Here is a 19,366-nt window from a genome sequence, read left to right as displayed (position 1 = left end):
TGGAAAAATTATCGTGTGCTTTAAACCTGATTTAGCTATTCTAACACTCAAATTAAATATAATTTGGAATTGCCAGATCTTGCTCTTTATTCCTAACTTTACACCATTGAATAACTTGAAATTGCAAAGTTAACACCGTCTTTAGACGGGGACTTCTAAAATTATAGAACCATGGCCAATCATTATTATGACTGAACCCTGCACTGCAGGGGTGAGCAACCTTTCTAACTAATGAGCCATTTTGAATTTTACATCTTTTTGGCGGGCTGCACTTATATTAATATTTGTTAATATTTTGTAGACCCTAATTGATTTTAATCATTTGAATCAATCAAAATATTTTAGGTAGATTCAAGATGAAAACTTTACTTTGTCTGCATGAAATAATTGAAGACAATCCTGGAATTTGTCAAAGCTTCAATAATCACTTTACAAATGTTGGATAAAAATTATCTAGAGAGATTCCTGCGAACTCTTCTTTCAACACTTTTTCCTATATGGAACGAAACACCAACTCAATATTTTTGTACCCTACCAATCCAAATGAAGTTTAAAATATTATCATAGAATTAAAAAATAAGAAAAGTTGTGGACCTGATAAGATACCTTCAGTACTTCTTAAATCTTAAGATGTGTTTCCTCATATAACTGACTATATAATATAAGAATGATCAATCAGTTGCCAGCTGGCCAGGTATATACACGGATGCCGGAATATCTGTAAGTAAACTAGCCCACCTGATTGACTCGTTCTTCCAAAATATACCTACATCAACACACAAATACATTCACTCCATAACAGTTCATACGAAGCCATGGGGTCCGGGTATGGTATGGTGGCGCGCTGCATTGGAGATTTGTCGAACTTAATAATCTAAAAAATGCATGTGAGCACATACTTAGGCAGAAACTGCGGTGAATCCGTGCACCCATGGTGGATAACCAACATACATACATACATACATACATACATACTTATCAAATCGGAAGCAATTCGTGTCCATTGAAAACACCAGCAGTGCACTTGAAAAAATTGAAATAGGAGTTCCACAGGGAAGTAATATTGGACCATTACTTTTCCTGATATATATCAACGACTTAAGCAAGCTTCCCTTACATGGTACTCCTCATCTATTTGCCGACGATACTGCACTTTTTTACCCTGACAAAAATCCTAATACAATTATAAGGAATATGGAGGAAGACCTCGGATTGCTACTTAGCTATTTCAACAGCAACCTTTTGTCATTGAACTTTTCAAAAACTAAATATGTAATGTTCCACTCAGCTCGAAAAATTGTACCTCCACACAATGATCCATTGGTTGGGAGGTGTACCATTGAAAAAGTAAATGAATTTAAGTATTTGGGCATACTTTTGGACGAATCGCTTTCTTGGAATAATCATATCACTCATATTCAAAGGAAAGTGTCCTCGTTTTGTGGAATTCTGTGGAAAATTAAACAATTTGTTCCACGCCACGTTCTTTTCAAGCTTTACTATGCGTTCAGGTAGATCACTTAATCCTAATCAGCAGCCAAAAGTCACGTATTCACTTAAAATAGGGCTTTGTAAGTTATATATTGGCTGACAAAAAAAAACTGCCCAATTCCCTAGAGTGAACAACATGTACCGTAAAACGGGGTAACTTTGATCAACATGAAATTTCTCCACATAATCATCAATAATCAAACCTAAAGTTAAAATTTCTTAAAACTTTTTCTACGTTTAAAAACCTATAAGTTGAGTTTCAAATAGGAAAAAACTTGGTGTGTTGTTAAAAATTTCAAATGTAATTAGATAAGTAATTTCAAAATCTTGAAATATATATATTGTTTCGAAGGCTCACAAACAAACACCCTTCCTGGTAAAATCAAAACCTTTAGAAGTAAACTATTTCATTTATGTGAGAGATCAACTTTTTTCCTTAGTAAATGTATAGTTTAAGTGTAGTTTTTGTTGTATTATAAGGTAAATTTTAGATGTTTAAAAAAATAGGGACATTTTTCCAGAGTAAGCCAGTCTACGACCAAAGGCTAGAAACCCATTCAAATGGTCAAGTTTGAAGGCGAAAATTAAAAGGGAATAGTGCGATTTTTGTTATTGTTAAAATTGTATAAGATTTGTTGAAAAAATTAGCCTCTTAATTTATGCAGCATCAATGTCCATCTTTCGATTTTAATTATTGTTCGGCTTTAACACATTAAGAACCGTGATGTTGTTTTTTATAACCGCTAAAATATCTAAACCACCTAAACCACCGAAATTCAGCATTGTTTATCTCAGAATTCACTGGACCAAAAGCTTCATGATCAAGAAAACTCGTTGAAACCGTCAAAAAAGAGACTGATCAGTGTTACCCCAAAGCATCAAATTCTAAACAAAGACGATTAATAAATGAACTTGAAAGTTGCAAAGGTGCTTTATATGTACGTTTTAAGAGATTTAAATCACAAAAAGAGTATACAGGTGCTTTCCTCCTGGCTTGATGGCTTTCTGATTTAGCGGGTGCGCCTGCAGGTTTGCTACGAATTCATAGCACCATTTCGGGTTTAAGTTTCATCTAGTAGAACAACATCTAGACGTGGCCTTGTGGGTGGTGGCGTGTTCGATTGTTACCTCGAAGGTCAGGGTTTGATTTGGGCAAGTTTTTCCAATAAGTAATAGGATTTGTTAAGTTTTGATGTATAATGTAGGAAAGCATCAAATTGAACAGATCTCGGCAAACAGCAATTCGTCAAGTTTGACGGCGCGCGGCGTTATGTCGGCACCATATATTTCCAAAAAAAAAAAACCCGACGGGAGGAGTAAATAAAGTTAGAAGTATCTTATGTATATTTTGAAAAAAAAAATCAAATATCCGAAAAATTACAGACCAAAAACCAAATTTGGGAAGATGGGAGTTATTTCACATTTTGTATTCTTGATTTAATTGGATTTTTCGATAAACAATTACTTGATTTATAGGTTCTGTGAAATGATGTACTATTTTGTTACGTTCAAACTTTCAAACAAACTATCTTTTTTTTATTAGCCCCCCCACCTCTCCCTCCCGATGTTCCAACTCTGAGTGACAAAAAAAGGATTTGAAATTTGTTAAATTGCTTGACAGAACTTCAAATACAGTTTTTGTCAAGAAATCAGAAGTATTTTTTCGGCTACTTTGAAGCTGAGTTATGTCGATGAGAAATCTTAAATTGTTCACTATAAAAGCTTGAAAGAATGTGGAAAGTCATATAGTTAATTGTGGTACAGTAGTTTCTCGATTTTATCACTGTTCGATTTTATCAATACTCGCCAAATTCACGCTCGGTTTTATAGCATAGCATAGCATAGCATTAAGTGACTACACACATCTTGAATTGGCTGATACAAGAGGTACAACCAACAATCAAGCCCAACATTAGATGCCAAAATGAGTACCTGGGTTCAATACTCATTTCAAGTGTTGTTATTGAGAATCAGTGTGGTACCATAATGCACACCGTGACAAGTCAATGTAATCATATAGGGATAATCTGAACAGCGAAATGAACTTTTCAGGTGCAAGAGAACTCATGCGACCCTACATACAAGGATGCTTTTTCAGATAGGTAAAGGGAGGGCTATTAATTGTGTTTATAGGAAATCCCACTTGGCAGATAGGATTGATGGGTAAAAATATTGAAATGTACACAAATAGAAAATTAAATAAAAATGGAAAGAGATCACCAATTTTTAGTTGTGTTTGCACGTCATTAGCTCTGGGATCGACAACCTGATTCCTATATCTTGTAGTTTATGGTCCTTCCAAATTCATTCCTTTACGAATATTTTCTTCCTTTAACGATTTTCTATCGTTCGGAACCTTAGCTGGTTAAACACGGGTTCGATACTCATCCTTGGATAAAAATAATTGACTTGTTTAATTATATTAATAATGATAACGTTTTTCAATGTACTGTTATTATAAATAAGTGTTCAAACGATGGGTTCATATTGATCTATTCAGTATAATTTTTTAAATTGCTATTCGCTTCAAGAACCCAGACTTTTTAATACTTTTTAAATAAGATAAATTACACTTTTCTAGAAGAAAAGTACGATGATGAGTGCGTTAATCCAATCAGAACTTTCATGACCCAACAAATTGCGTTTTATCAGTTCATCGAAAAAAAAAATTATGAACCGTTTTCTCGTGATAAAATTTATTATAAATTTGAGCAAATGAAGTCTAAAAATCTAATTGTCCAATTGATGGAGTTTTTATCTCCTCAAACTGATAAATCTTATATTTAAAAATGGAGGCATTTTCTTTGTAACAACATCACGTATGAATGGTCGGTCGGAATGAAGTGAAATTTGGTATCCGAGGGTTTTTTGGGTCAGAGATGGTTTGTATAATAGTTTCAAGGATCTCACTTTTTATGGAAGGTGGTCTCAATACAAATTCAACATTATTTGTTACGATTTCCATAAGAATGCAGTTGAGGACGTGTAGTTGAAATTAAACATTTATTACGATTTATACTTTAGAAGGTAAAACGAAGTTTACCGCTAGTGCTAGTATGAATATAAAATGAAAAATTGCGCAGAATTACGACAAATCACGGTACATAGTTGTGGTAGATATGTAATGGGAGTATTAATAACAGTAAACACAACAATTAAAATATTAGAATCATCAGATCAAGGTGAGCTAGTTTTACTGCTCATCATAATTATTCATTTACAACGAGGTAAATTGATTTGATTTGAGTGTGATAAAAAGATTAAAAAGTAAATCAAACCTAATAACGCGGTTGAAGTGTGTAAATCGCTGAGAGAATGATTGAGTGACTCCTGAGAGTATAGAGTTGGACGGATGAATGCATGTCCAAACGAGAATGAACCGACGCAGGAGATTCATGAATGAGCCGATGACGATGACCATTCTAGATTCGATTTTTGAGGACGAATGTTGTGTGTTTTGCCGGAGAAATCATGTATCTAAAAAAATCGCGTAGTTTAGTGAAAGAAAGGATGAATTACTAAATGTAATGTGTTACCGATGGAAAGTCACCACAATAGTGAATCATTTGTATGTGGAAAATTCACTATAGTAAATACAATCTTTATCTGCAATGAACTAAAAAAGAGAAAATGTACTTAGCTTTGAATCCGGAAATCCTTTTCCCTCCATCTATCATGCCAATAATCCAGTGGTTCAGGGAAGCAAGATTGGTGCTTTAGTGAGTCTCAGTTGAAGACACTTGAGAATTGGACAATTCAACTTAAACACCGGAAACCGGGGTAGCGCAAATCATCTCGGCCACACCACAACAAACCCGTCTGCGTTCCCAGGTACAGCAACAAACGCCATCAAAACTTCAAAATTTTCAATGTTTTGGTTCAACTTCTTCAATTTTCACGTCGAGCCCGCCAAATTCACGCTCGGTTTTATCACGGTTAATGGCCCTTATTCTGCGCCGCGCATGAGGTGACGATTGTCACCTCACCTCGAGTCACCGTGAGATTTGTCACCTTATTCCCGGAGTCGTTGTGGGTAAAGTGACAGAGGTTCACTCTAGGTGAGTGACCGAATGAACACATCTGTCAAAATGGTAGAATTTTGCTGGTGTTGTTTGGATTTTGCTCTCGCTTCGGATTTTCCGAAGTAAGTTTTTAGAATTTCGGGTTAGAATTTCGGTTCGAAAATGGCCATCATCGGATGGTACGGTTACAGCAAGCTGCTTCAGGAAGAAAAACGGACGATTTGTGCGACGTAAGTGGAAATTTCGTTCATCAAAGCTAAGTTCGGATCTGGGTCATATTGCCGGGGAAAAAAAATCAGATGCCGACGGCTGCTGCTCCAAAAACCCAGCGCACAAAAAGGCGGTGTTTGTTAAACATTTCCAAAGGTTTATCAGGTATGTAAAATAATTTGTGTTTTGTACCTGAAACTGTTCGATCATCCAAGAGAAGTTAAGTTTTTTTTTCGTTTTCAGTAATGGCGAATGCTGCCGGTTTATATATTTTCCTCAACTGAAGTTACCCCCGTGGCATGCCGGAAGTTGTTTCGCCTGCCAGATAGGAGATCATGGAATGCCGAGCATTTATCGAAACCAACGAAATAGCAGCAGCAGCATCAGATTCAAACGACAAATTTCGGTCACATAAACCTAAATCCGGTTTCTTTGCATAGCATATTATTAAAAAGTGAAAATAAAATTAAAAGTACTATAATATTTGAATTCCAAAGTTTTCGTCATTTCATCGTTTTAACGGTTCGAAAAACAAACTTCAATTAAATCTGAATTTTAGATTTCATTAGAAGATCATACTTTCCATTCAGTATTCCAATCCAAATTACATATTTGAGATAGCAATGAAAAAGTTTCAATATATTTAAAAATCATATTTGCTAATAAATTTGCTTAATTTTATTTCCAAAACTATCATTCATTAGTATAATTAACCATTTAGAGCCTAACATTGTGATTAACCTAAATTCTCGATTAAATTTCTATCTCGTCACCACCTGAAAATGTACCGACAATTGTCACCTAAAATCGTCACGCGAATGCGACGATTCTCACCCACGGTGACTACGAGAATAGGGTAAGAACTCACAAAGTTCATCCGAAGTGACGTTCCTCACCTAAACCGACTGCTGGAATAGAGTGACTTGGGTGACTCTACTATCGTCACGTCACTCGAGGCGCAGAATAAGGGCCAATGTTTCGATTTTATCACACTCACAGCGTCCTTGTTTACGATATTTTTTAGTGGTTTGTGGTATGGTATATAGGTTTTCAATAATATGAAAATGCCATTGAACTGCTTATTTTAGCTGTGTAGTGTTTAAAATCGTCATTTGGATTTTAAAAACACTTGTAATAATCGACATAAGTATTTAAATGTCACGCTAATTCTAGTGATGTTATTTGTGCTTGGTCAGTCGCTCTAAAAAAAGTAAACTTTTTTTCGGTTATGCGAATTATGTAAAGATGTAGGGAATTTAAGCGTTTTCGAAAAGAGATGAGTGTCTGTGATTTCTTTGTTTAATTTGTTTATTTGAAAGGGAGCGTGCGCAATCCTGATTGGACAGCCTTTATTATTAAATATGTGAATGAATAATTTCGGAAGGTCAAAATAAAATTTGTTGCTTAAAATATGTAAAAAGGACTAATATTTCTGAATTTCTACATATGAAAAACAAAGGATTATCTGCCCATAAAGCATATTTCGAGAAACGCACTTTGAAAGTCTAAGTTGAGAAAATTTCAAAACAATCTTTAAAAAGGTAAACTTTTTAGTTAATCAAAGGTGTGAAGATTTGAGTATAGAGATTTATAATTTTCAGAAGAAAATTTTAAGATACATTTTTCATTGAACTTTTTCCACAATCGACATAAGAGATGACACTGTTAAATTTCCATAACAACTTAATAATTCACTTTAATTAGATGTATTTAGGCTATCAAATTGATATTCTACATGATTTTATTTCAAGAAAAATCTTAAATCTGCTATAGAGAAGAATAATTTGAATTGAAAACGATCCTTTGTGTTTAGTTATCTTTGAAAATTACATCTAATGATCAAAGTTTATTGATACAAAACGTTTTCAATACTGAAAATATTATAAATTATTGATTAAAGACAATAAAAATACTTTATTTCCACTTTCAATTTTAGGTTTCGCCAAATTCACGGTTTCGCCATATTCACGGTGAAATTTTTTTTAACCGTGATAAAATCGAAAAACTACTATAGATATGATATGGGTAAAAGATTTAGGTTGAGTAATCATTGAAATTAGAGTATAAGAAAAGCTGTTAAATAAACCAACATTCTAGGTGGTTCGAGTTATAGGGTTTCGAGTTATTAATATGATACGAATTTGATTACTGATGTTAAAAAAAGATACTATAAATGATAAAGCAATTAGAAGTGTGTGATTGTTTCAATGTTGTTGCTGAAGAGAATGAACGAAACTGCGAGAGAGAACGAATGAGTTAATGAGTAACCTGACGAAGAATGAACGGCCGAGGGAAATTGATGAATCAACCGGCGATGGTGTATTCTAAATTCCTAGACGAAAGATGTTATTGTCGGCAGGATTTAAAGTGATGTGGTTAGAGCGGTATGTAGGTTTGAAATAGATTTCATAAATAAAAAAAGAAACAGTGCGTGGAATAAAAGTAACCACATTAATGTTTAATAATAAATGTAACAATATGACTTGAAAATGGTCTCAATTTTTACAGTACCTATTAGGGAGCCAACGAAACTTTTGGTGATTTATCATACAACTTTATCTAAGACAGAAGTCCAAACAGTTATCACTTTTCCACTATAAATGCCTGTGCTCATACGTTATCTTCTGATTATTAGATTGCTTTCGCCACCCTGTCATCAAAGATTTTGAATTCAAAAGTAGTTGAAGAATATTCGAAATATGTATTCTGAAGAAACTCTAATAATACGTTTTTGACAATCTTATTGCATTTATGCCTGTAAAAGATTGCATAATAAATGCTGAAATTGCCAGAAAAAGGCAACCAATCCGATGTTTTCATGTTTAATTAAAAACACTTAACCATCCTTGTGAATTTCGTGTCTTATCAATCCTAATGATGATGGGGTAAATGCAAGTGAAGTGCATAGTTGAACAAGTCGCCTATATATCAATTGCTTTCGGTTAAGTATGGAATATTATTTCATGATAATAAGCGAACTAATGAAGGATAAGTGAACCCGATAAGGAGAGCATATCAAAATAAGAACTTGAACATATCTCAACGAAATATTTATATCTTTTTCAGTTAGAATATTGTTCTCATAATTTTCGACGCTTAATGTCTTGAATCTTGGTTATATCTTATTTTGATTGACATTCTTGAATAGGATTGAACCCCCGATCAGGAAAGCATATTAGAATAATAACTCAAACGTATCTCACCAAGATATTCACATCTGATTCAGTTATAATTAAGTACTAAAAATTTTCGATTTGAGATTCTCCAATCTGAATTATATCTTATTCTGATCGACATCGATTCTGAATGGGGTTGAGCTAATTTTCAATGATGAAGATTTTTTTTCGTAATGTCCTAAAATAAAATGATTATATCATATTTTGATATACGTGCAACTTTTTATAAAACACGAACATCGAAGTCAGATCCATAAAATTGAATCCAATTTTCGGAAACCAAAAAATGGAGCATGGTTTTAGCATATAATGTGGTTTATTCACCATTCCACTTTCTCGAAGCACTCATATCTTGATAAGTTATGATTTTGATAGGTTTTGTTCTGTCCAATATCAAACTATGCTATCTGAATGTGATATAATCTTGAAAGGAGCATATCTAAAATTGATATAATTTAGCTATGATCGCATAGATTTTTTTATATAATTTAAGATATTGTTGCATGTTGCAACAGTTGACGGTGCGAATAGAGCCGGCACAGAATTTCATTTTCTTGCACAAATTGCTTGGTTAGGGATCAATAATGCTATTTCCGTCGACTATATGTATATAAATAATGTCGACCGCCTTCATAATATGTTTTCTAAACTTACGAAAAAAAATTGGTTGAAATGTTCAAAAAATATACAACCGAAGATCTTCTGAAAGTTAGGTGTTGCTATTCCCTGTGGTTATGCATTTTTTTTTTTTCAAAAATTGATAAAAGAAAATTCCTCAATGAACAGGTTTTTTGTACAACAGATTTTAGAACAAAACTTCTGGGAAATATGAGTATTCATTTCCGGTAAAGCAGTCCAATTATCATTAACCAACAAAAATTATTTCTAAACCGACGTTTCAATGTCGTAGGTCATATATGGCCTATCAATTCCGACGTATTTGGTAAATGCTTAATGATTGATACGATCACATTTGTCCCCATAAATTTTCAGGAAAAGCTCATTTGACTAGCGCATCGGGTATCGTGTGTTGGTGCTGGAAACTGCAAAATTCAGCGAGCAGCATCGGCGGGTCAAAAATCTCTGCAGGAAATTTTTTGACAACAAACCGCAATGCTCCTGACGAGGAGCTGATAACAAGAAAAAAAAACAAAATAAAACGACTCCATACTAACCCCTAGCACAATCCGCCTTCCCTCCCGACGGAACGTTAAATGTAACACCGACTGTCAGTGGTTGTTGTTGGTTGGTGGAGCAGCATGAGCTGAGCATAAGCAAGAGTCTCGCGCGATATCCTCGAGCAATCCTCCGCGCTTGGAAGCGGCCTTAGCGTCTTTGCGCTACAAATTCCTCATTTCGGTTAAGGAATAAGACAGGGAAAAAAGTCGGCACGCGGAAAAGGGGGGTTCAGTTCAGTTTCATCGTTTGTTGCGAGGCAGTACATGACGGCACTGTTTCTTCCTGGGGCAATGTGGCAGTACTGCCATCGAGAGTCGACATTTCGTGGGGCAGCCAGCGAGTCAGTCGGTGGTCGTTTGGGGAAATGAGATGCAGGACAATGAAGTGTGGGGCCGGGCTATACTGGTGTCATGATTTTTCCTTTTTTCGGTTTTATTTTTAAGATTAATTGTACCGCCCAGAGGGAAAAACGTACAACCAGAGATAGATGGCCGCCGGGGGTGGTTTACTCAAAACTCGTGACGCGAAAAATGTATTTTAATGAGAATGTGTTTCGGAAAAGCAGCAAAGCATCGATGTGGGGGCCTTATGCATACTACAGACATCTACCCGGGAAAGCCCTGCAAGCATGTTCTGTGTGTGATATGGGGAATACGTTAAAAAAAAAAGTTCAAAGCCTTGCGTCGACATCGGTCGATTTGCTGTGAGTTGACTCCAGGTTAAGAAATGGCTATCTCTTTCCGAGTACGAAGGCGTGGGAGGAATCTCGATGTGGACCTATCGTCGTGGATAGTTGAGAGAAAAGTGGTCGGCATTCACGATCGATGCTCGCGGTAATAGGGTACAAGTGAAAATGACAGCCTCGTTTTACACATTTCACAATAATTGACAGAACGCAGACGAAGGCAATGGCATTGTGGTGACAATTAATTTTAACACCCAACAAAGTACTATTCGTGCGAGTGGGACTCATTGCAGGAATATGACAAATGTTCAGCGTGAGCACTAGAGTGTCCAATTTCTGGTAAGTTCTCTGTATCCTGGGATCGAAAAATTGGATCGCATATTTCCCGGCAATCTCTGCGACCCCTGAATATGAAGATTAAAATACAGAACCCGTTCGTTTTTGGCAACATTCGATTCTGGCAACATTCGATTTTGGCAACATCCGATTTTGGCTCATGTGCCAAAATCAAACGGTTTTCAGAAACAACATTACCTTTTGGTTTATGTCATAACAGGACCAATTTAATTTAGACAAACACCATTTGTACATTTTTATGTTCTGAAATGGTAATAAAATGCAACAATAAAAACAATTTTTTTTTAAATTTTATTAAGTACTCAAAAATGACAAAAAGATGAAAAAATCAAAAAGTTGAAAAACAAATTAAAACAAAAGAATGAAAATGACAAAAAAACAACTATAAAACGATGAAGAATGACAAAAACAGCAAATATGACAAATGAACACAAACATTATAAACTAAACAAGAAAAGTGCCAATGCATCAAAACCATGAAGAAAAAAAAAATAAAAAAAATGACTACAAATGGTTGGAAATTGACTAAAACTAACGTTTTTGATAATAATAAAAGTTATTTTGTAAAAATAGCTCAAAAAAAGTTGAGATAAAAAACCGTTCAATTTTGGCAACATTCAATTTTGGCAACACAAAATGTACGGGCGTGTTGCCAAAATCGAACGGGGTCTGTACATGTTAAAGGTATGTACTTTCATTAAAATCTAATTATTTAACTTTTACCACATACAGATCCATAAATGGTACGAAGTGTATTATTTATCATTTTAATTTTTAATTCATTTAAATTATTCGAATAAAACTTTTATTCTCAAATTGCATCAATCAATGCATCATCAATAATAAACAGGAAAATAAGCTTTTTCTTTTTTGTCAATATGACACTTCTCGCTTAGAATCGCTGTATCCTCTTGTTTTTCGTTCGATCTGAACACAATTTATAGTTTGGGAAACCCTGTAACGCAACTACAATATTAAAAAAGGCTACAGTCACGTATTTTTTATTTTTCTCAAAGTCGAAAAATAATTTCGAAAAACATGCCTCAGAAAAAAGTGCCGAAGCTCAGCTATTTTGAAAATATCTTGCATAAGTAAGCGGAGGTTAGAAGAATATTTTTTTAAGTGTTTGATAACAGAATTAAAGTACTTTTTGAAGCATGTGTTAACGAATTTAAATTTTATAAAAATGTATAACCATAGCTGAATATTGTCAGTTGATTGGTTTCAAAACTGTTAATTTTGTACCAATTCATCAAGAATCAAAAGAGACATGAAGATTTCAAGCAAGCTATTAAGATTATTTTTTTGTGTAATTAACAAGAAATAATACATAATGAATGTGGCCAGAGTGGCCAGAGCGCTGATGTGGTCTAGTGGATAGGCTGGCGCGAGTCTGGTAACCCAGGCGTACCGGGTTCGATTCCCGGTATCGGCAAGAAAACTTTTGGGTTCGAATCCCTTAAGTTGCCGACAGGAAAGATGTGTTTAATTGTATAAATAACTAAATGCACTAAATATTTCAGAGGGAATGCATCTGGGGTTCATCTGAAGTGACTATTGCAAGCGGAGTGGATTGCCAACCATTGTAGGTCTCTGAAGGTTGGATGCCTTCTCGCGACGAACCATCGGCCGTGGAACCCCTAGAAGCAATTCGAAGGCCAAGCCACACAGACATAGGCTGGACCTTGTTACCGATGGGGGAACCATACATTCATACATACATACCTGGAAAATCACGAGTGGCCAAGAGAGTGGCTTTATTCATTTGGAAAAAACATGGTTTTGGGATAATAGTAAGTGCCACAATTTAAGATTTGCTTTGATTTCAAATTCATTTTGTAACTTTTTTTCTCTTAGAAAGTCATTCCTAACTCAAGTAACCATTTAAGCTTTATTATGGTCAGCACAACTTCGGCTGATTTTCTATGTTTTAGAAACGTCACCATAACTAATTTTCTAAAATTCGATAAAATAATTGATCACCAAAGCTTTTATAAAGCTTTTATTCTTTTTCGATTCCGTGAGTTTTCCGAGTTTTTTTTAATTTTTTTTTCCAGCTACCATTATTGTTGATAAATGATGATTTCATTATTATGATATGATCTGGTAGAATGAAAAACAAAAAAAGCAAAGTTTTAACCATACTATGAGAATCTTTTCTACTGCCAGTCAAGATTTTAGGTAAAATGTGTATGAAAAAGTATCTTTATATAAACGTGCCTTGTTAAATCTTTAGAAAAAGGAGATTTTTTAATAAATCAAGTTCGAAAATCTGGCAAAAGGTGCATTCTGCGAAAAAAATCTGGGGAATGAGTAATTCTAGGGTTTGATTTCGGGCATTTGTTAATCTGGGAAAAAAAATATTCTGGGTAAATGTTTTCGAACTTTTAAGAAACAATCTAAATGGAGTTTATGTTTTATGTTCAATGATGAAGATGTTTTTAGAACAATTGGACCGGTACAGATCCAGGTTCCGCTGGAAGTTTTGGTGGAATTTTCCTTGGAAAAAGAATCTTTCTCGGAGTAATTATGTGAGCAGAAAACGTCTTCTTCCCGGTTGAAAGCGAGTGTGGGAAAAGAATAAAAATCTATCGAATTTTGGATGGAAAGGTCGCGATTGTTAGTCATGAAATACATCAGTGAAGACATATTGTAAACCAATGGTTGCAATTTTGTAAATACAAGGAAAATGGAGAAAAAAGTTGTGCAGATTATAGAAGAATTCCACAAAATGAAAGTTGTGTTCCGGGAATAATGTTGTGAGGAAAGTGACTAATCATGTCTAGTGATCTGCTTCCAAGATCTCTCGCTGTTTGCTTGGGAAAGTTTCAAATGGTTGGCAAAGAATGTGTTTTTAATGTCAAGAACCAACAGCACATAGCGGTGGTGTTTGAATTGAACTTTTAATAATAATTCAACGAAAACAACAAGTGATTTTATCACATTGGAAGTTTTTTTTCAATGCTTTTTTACATAGCTAGCTATGATGGTTTTGCATAGCTTATTTTGGAATAATGTTGTCTGTGGAATGGAGCTGCAGTTACCAGATGCGACAACAATTTCGCAGAGAGTGCGCTTAGCAGCCAGGAAAGATTAGTTGAATTGGGTGAGATAGTTTCATTTTACTTAAAAACTTTTTACTGTGATAAATTCTACCTACCTCTGAGCGAGAAACATATAAAGATTCACAGAACTTTTTACAAGTTTGCGGATTTCTCTAGAGCAACGAATGGGAAGCTTTTAACTTTAATTCCGAACGCCTAATTGGGACGTGCTGCGCAAAGAGAAGTATCTATAATTAAGTTATACTTATTTTTTTAAAAGGCAAATTATTTTTTAAATTAATCAAGACTAACAATTAAAACATATTCTGGTAAACTTGTTACAATTTTTCTACAAATAAAAAATCTTACATGTGTGAAGGAAGCCATACATTTCAAATTATAATTATCATGGTTTAAACAGCTTATGATTGATGGCCAACTTTAAACGGTTCCAATTAGTTGATAATAAGGGTGAACTTTTTGAAAAATCTTTCGAGTTCTAAACAGATCTCGAAAGGTTTCATGTACTGCTAATACTTTTTTTAATTCTTTTTTTTTATTTCCAAGAGCGAGTAAAGGCGCTTTATCCTTGGTCGATGACCAGAAATGATTTCACACTGAAATCCAAAACAGTTTTTCTTAGAAAAAAAACCTTAGAACCTTAATCTCCTTTTTATTTCATCAAACTCTTCAAAATGCTTCTATTCAAGTTTTGTGATTTCTGTGTATAAAATAAATCATTTCCAACCGCCGAAGAAAGGACCTGGTGATTGATAATTGAATTTGCATGACTCATAGTATACTCATCAAGGAGCATTTTTCTTAGCACGCTTCCAACGATACTGCCCATTTGAAACGTATGGTACTGGTGGTCCACGTTTCTTCTGTTCCTGTGTTCCAGATGTCTCTGCGTTCTCTGCTCCATGGTAGGCCCAACCACTTTATGTTTTTGATCATTTTAATGTTTTTATGTTAGAATAATCGAAAACATGAACGAAGACAAGAAGAATAATAACTCGCTTTTATTGTTCTTTGGGACTCAGACATAAGTTCTGGCTGTGGAAGTACGATTAGTGATTAGTGATTAGTGATAATAGGTCGAGATTGATTGGAAATGCTAATTTTATCAATTTATTCACTATTTCAAGAGTTCCTAGTTGAATTAGAGACTTGTTTTAATTGTGAGATTAAAATTAAATTATGATTATGAAATTTTTTACCATTGGCAAAATCAAGATGAATGATACCGCAACAATCGAAATGATTCCATCTTTAGCAAATTATCTTTTGTTAAATCTACAACAATAATACATTGGTACATGGAAAGTAAAAGATTGTTTCATGATTGATGAAGTTAAAACAAAGTAATGATTATATTAGCCTGTAAAGGTTTTTTTGTACTTCTCTGAAAAAATCTATCATAAATACGAAACATCAGATTGGTTTATTGGTAAATGTTATGCATTATGATTTATCAAAAAGGTTATTATTGTTTAAATTTTTTTTTTTGTGTTTTGTAAAAAAATAATTTAAAATATAAAAAATTGTTTGAAAACAAATGCAATAAAAAAAGAAAGCATTGGTTGAATAATGTTAACAAATAAGGAATTTTAAGCAGGGACAAAAGATGTTCAGTACAATATTTTGTTGGTTATTTGTTGAAAATAACATGAAACACAATACATTTGAATTATAAATATTTAACACTCCTTCAGAAACCAATATAAGTTAAGGATAGAAATTACAGTTTATTAAGATCTTTACACTAGTCAAAAGTGTCTCCTGCTCATATCCTTTCACCCCAACCCAGAAAAATTATTTGCTAGGATGCAGAGGTGACCTCGGTCCTAAAGCGTAAAGTTAAATCTTTCATCCCTTTCTAAATTTTTCCCAACTATCTATTGACTACTAGGACGTGGCCGGCGCCGTTATTGATGTTCAAAGAGAGAGCATCAGTTTTGTACAATGAGAATAAACTACTAATCCCAAGTACCATTCTTTTGACCTTTGTACAAAACTGATGGCCTCGGTCAATCACGGAGTAGCAACCATTGGCGATGTGGAATCATTTCTACTGAACCACGCCTGCGATCATGGTGTTCGAAATGCATAAATAAAAATGATATTAATCAAGATATATTCGTAAAATACATTCAATTTAAAAAGTCAGCAACATGTACAGAACCAGGATTAAAAAATCTTTTTAAATCTTTTGATGAGGCATTTCGGGTTCAATGATTAAAGGTAGATGTGAGTAGTCAATCAAGCTAAGCTAAGCTAAGCTAAAGAGTCAAGTATGGTCTTTTCTCTAAACCGTAACTCTTAAGATCGGAGAGATTCAAAATTTTCGAAAATCTTCTTACTCAAATTGGACTTTAACCCTTCGTTTCATAAAGTAACAAATTTGCAACAAATAATTAAAGCTGTTGTAAATTATGCAGAAATTCAAATAGTCAACTTTTTTCTTCATGGCAATCAATTTTCTAACTTCAAAATACGGTTCAATTTATAAAAATAACTTTCCGAGTATATATATACAAACTAGACCAACTTCAATCTGAAAAATATGAAATGTTTAAAAAGGCTTATTTTTCAGAATTTTGACCTAGTCTAATTCGCACCTAGGAAAAAAAAATGACTGGAAAAAATATTTTCGCATTTTCAGTAATGCAATTAACACAATCGAATACAATTTGAAGATTTTTTTTAATTTTTGTCTGATATAATGGCCTTTTATTAATTGTTGCAAATTTGCAACATCATGCAACGGTAGCACCTTTAGATACGTATATGGGCTACAAAGTGTATTTTCGAAAGTTTCATCGTTTAAACAGTGTAAACATATGTTTTCCGATGAAAGTATTATTATTTTAATGTTATATTACCATGTTATTGATACATTTTTAAAAATAATGCAGATCCATTATCCTCTAACTGAACAAAATGGCTACCAACTGTAGAATTTTTTTTTGTTTCGTTTATAGTCGTTTTACCATATTTATGGTATTCGCGACTTTATCAACGTTACAGTTGGCGGATAGTTATTGAAAAACTTATTCGATACAACTGTGTTCGATATTTACTCTTGGGCTCGAACTCACGGACATCGGCTCAGGAGACAACAGACTTGCTAACTGAGCTATATCACAAGCCAACTGTGGAAATATGGGAAAAACAGTAAAAAATCTTTTTGAATAGATCATCTACCATTCGTATCATAAAGTAAAAAAAAGGCATTAATTACGAAACCTCGTTAGATATCCTGCATAAAAGTTGAAAAGTTGTATTTCTAAAGGGTCACATATGTATGTATGTTGTATGTTGGTTATCCACCATGAGTGCACGAATTCACCGTAGTTTCTGCCCAAGTATTTTTTCAAATGTATTCTCAGATTATTAAGTTCGATAATACATTTCCAAAGGGTCACATTTAATACAACTTTATGACTTTTGAGTAGTTGAAGTATTTGTAGTAATAGTTTGAATCTATAATTTTTCATACACAACGAGCGCTGTGTTTCTATGATTTTAAATATTATATTGTGATCCCCGGGAAAGATTTTCTGGGTTCGAAATAAATATTTTCACATTTTAAGTAAATTAATTAATAACATACTTTTTTCCAAACTAGTACATTGAATTTTTAAATGCAAATGCATTTTATGTTCTCAACATTATAAAATGTAGTACCCTAGTTTGTAACATGAGTTCCATAATATGCTTCAATTACTTTTTATCTTTTGAACAGTATTAATGTTTACAGTATTCATGTTTTCAGAACGAATGTGATAAGGAAACGGTGCATGATGGTGAAATCACTGATAAACTGATATAACTCTGCACCACATTTCCATCAACCAAAGGTTCGTGTCTTAACTGCTTAGTAAGTGAATAATACACTGGTTGTGATGGGGCGCTAGCATTCAAAAATTGCTCCACGTGTACGAATTTCCTCCCAGTGAATATGGTCCCGATGGTTGGAATGTACTAGATTCATTGAGCTTTGAAATTTGAGGAACAAAATTTGAAACGTGCCTACATATGTAAATCAATTCTTCATATTTAAAAAAAATTATTCCAATTAATAGATATTAAAATTAAAAAAAAAAATTAATAATATAATTGAATTACAGTTTAACAGTTTTTAAAAATAAATTTTAGCAAATGAATAAAAGTTATAGATTTAAAGACTTCCAAAGCGGAAATGTTATTTATTTTATTGAGGAAAAATTCGCAGTTCTTTAAAAAAGGATATTCTGGTGAAGGATGTAGTCTAGGCATTTTATTACAGAATATACTTTTTAGATCATTTTTAAATTTCCCCTTTGGATAAAATTTTCAAAAGATCATACACTCTTCTTCAATAAGAATGGAATTGATCCGATACAGTGAAACTAAAACTTTAACTAACTGAGTTACATAACTATTCATAAAAAATATTTTCGAATTTTCAAATGAAAATCGAAAGATTTACGAAAAAATCGAAATTTAGCTATTGGTATCATTACATGATCGGCAAACGAAGCTTAGGGAATGATGAGCTAGTTGGTGCCAGGAACTCTGGGCGATGAATATTTTTCTCCTATGCAGGGGAAGTTATATCAGCTTATCAGTGGTGAAATAGCAGTTTCATTTTTGTCCTACTTATAATTCCGTTAACTCTTCTGAATGTGTACCATTGGAAAATCGTTTTCGATATTGAACCCTAAACGTTCCCCTTCCCTCTTCCAAATTAGAATCAAAGCTAACAGTTGAGTCACCGCAACTATTACGGCTCCTTCCTGTACTAATATGGATTAAATAGTGATCAACTCGGCAAAATGAAACTTATATGTCAATTGCCTTAATAAATAAACCTATGATAAAAAAAAATCAACAAAAGTTATATGAGTGCATTTTGAAGGTATTTTATCCATCGGTTTTCTTTATTAGGGAATATTGAAAATATTTTTTTTATTATTATTGGAGTTTCAATAAACAATGCAACATACTGCAAAGTGTCAATATATACGTATCCACGAGGACACTTCGGCGACGTCAGTTCCTATGGATACCCTATCACCGTACAGTATATGGCCGGAACCATCCAATTGATAAATGTTGTAAAAGTTTTAACTCAGTGAGTCATTTGTTTGATTTTAATATGTGTAAACGTAGGTTTAAATTAGTTTTAAGCAGAGTTTCTTAGGCTTAAGCAACTAG

The 19,366-nt window shown here is 33.7% G+C and overlaps 1 protein-coding gene and 1 long non-coding RNA gene across 2 annotated transcripts in view; one reads left to right on the top strand and one right to left on the bottom strand.

Moving 5' to 3' along the window:
- Positions 1 to 19,366, bottom strand: part of LOC129751459 (BTB/POZ domain-containing protein Tiwaz) — a 229,513-nt gene that overhangs the window by 3,725 nt on the left and 206,422 nt on the right. The window lies entirely within an intron of this gene.
- Positions 5,441 to 6,212, top strand: LOC129751461 (uncharacterized). Its single transcript, XR_008738713.1, has 2 exons — positions 5,441 to 5,888; positions 5,967 to 6,212. It is a non-coding gene; the product is annotated as an uncharacterized LOC129751461 (long non-coding RNA).

Source organism: Uranotaenia lowii, chromosome 3, assembly GCF_029784155.1.
Source record: "Uranotaenia lowii strain MFRU-FL chromosome 3, ASM2978415v1, whole genome shotgun sequence".
NCBI classification, from domain to species: Eukaryota; Metazoa; Arthropoda; class Insecta; order Diptera; family Culicidae; genus Uranotaenia; species Uranotaenia lowii.
The sequence above is the reverse complement of the archived record's forward strand: the minus strand, read 5'-3'. Positions and strand labels throughout refer to the sequence as shown.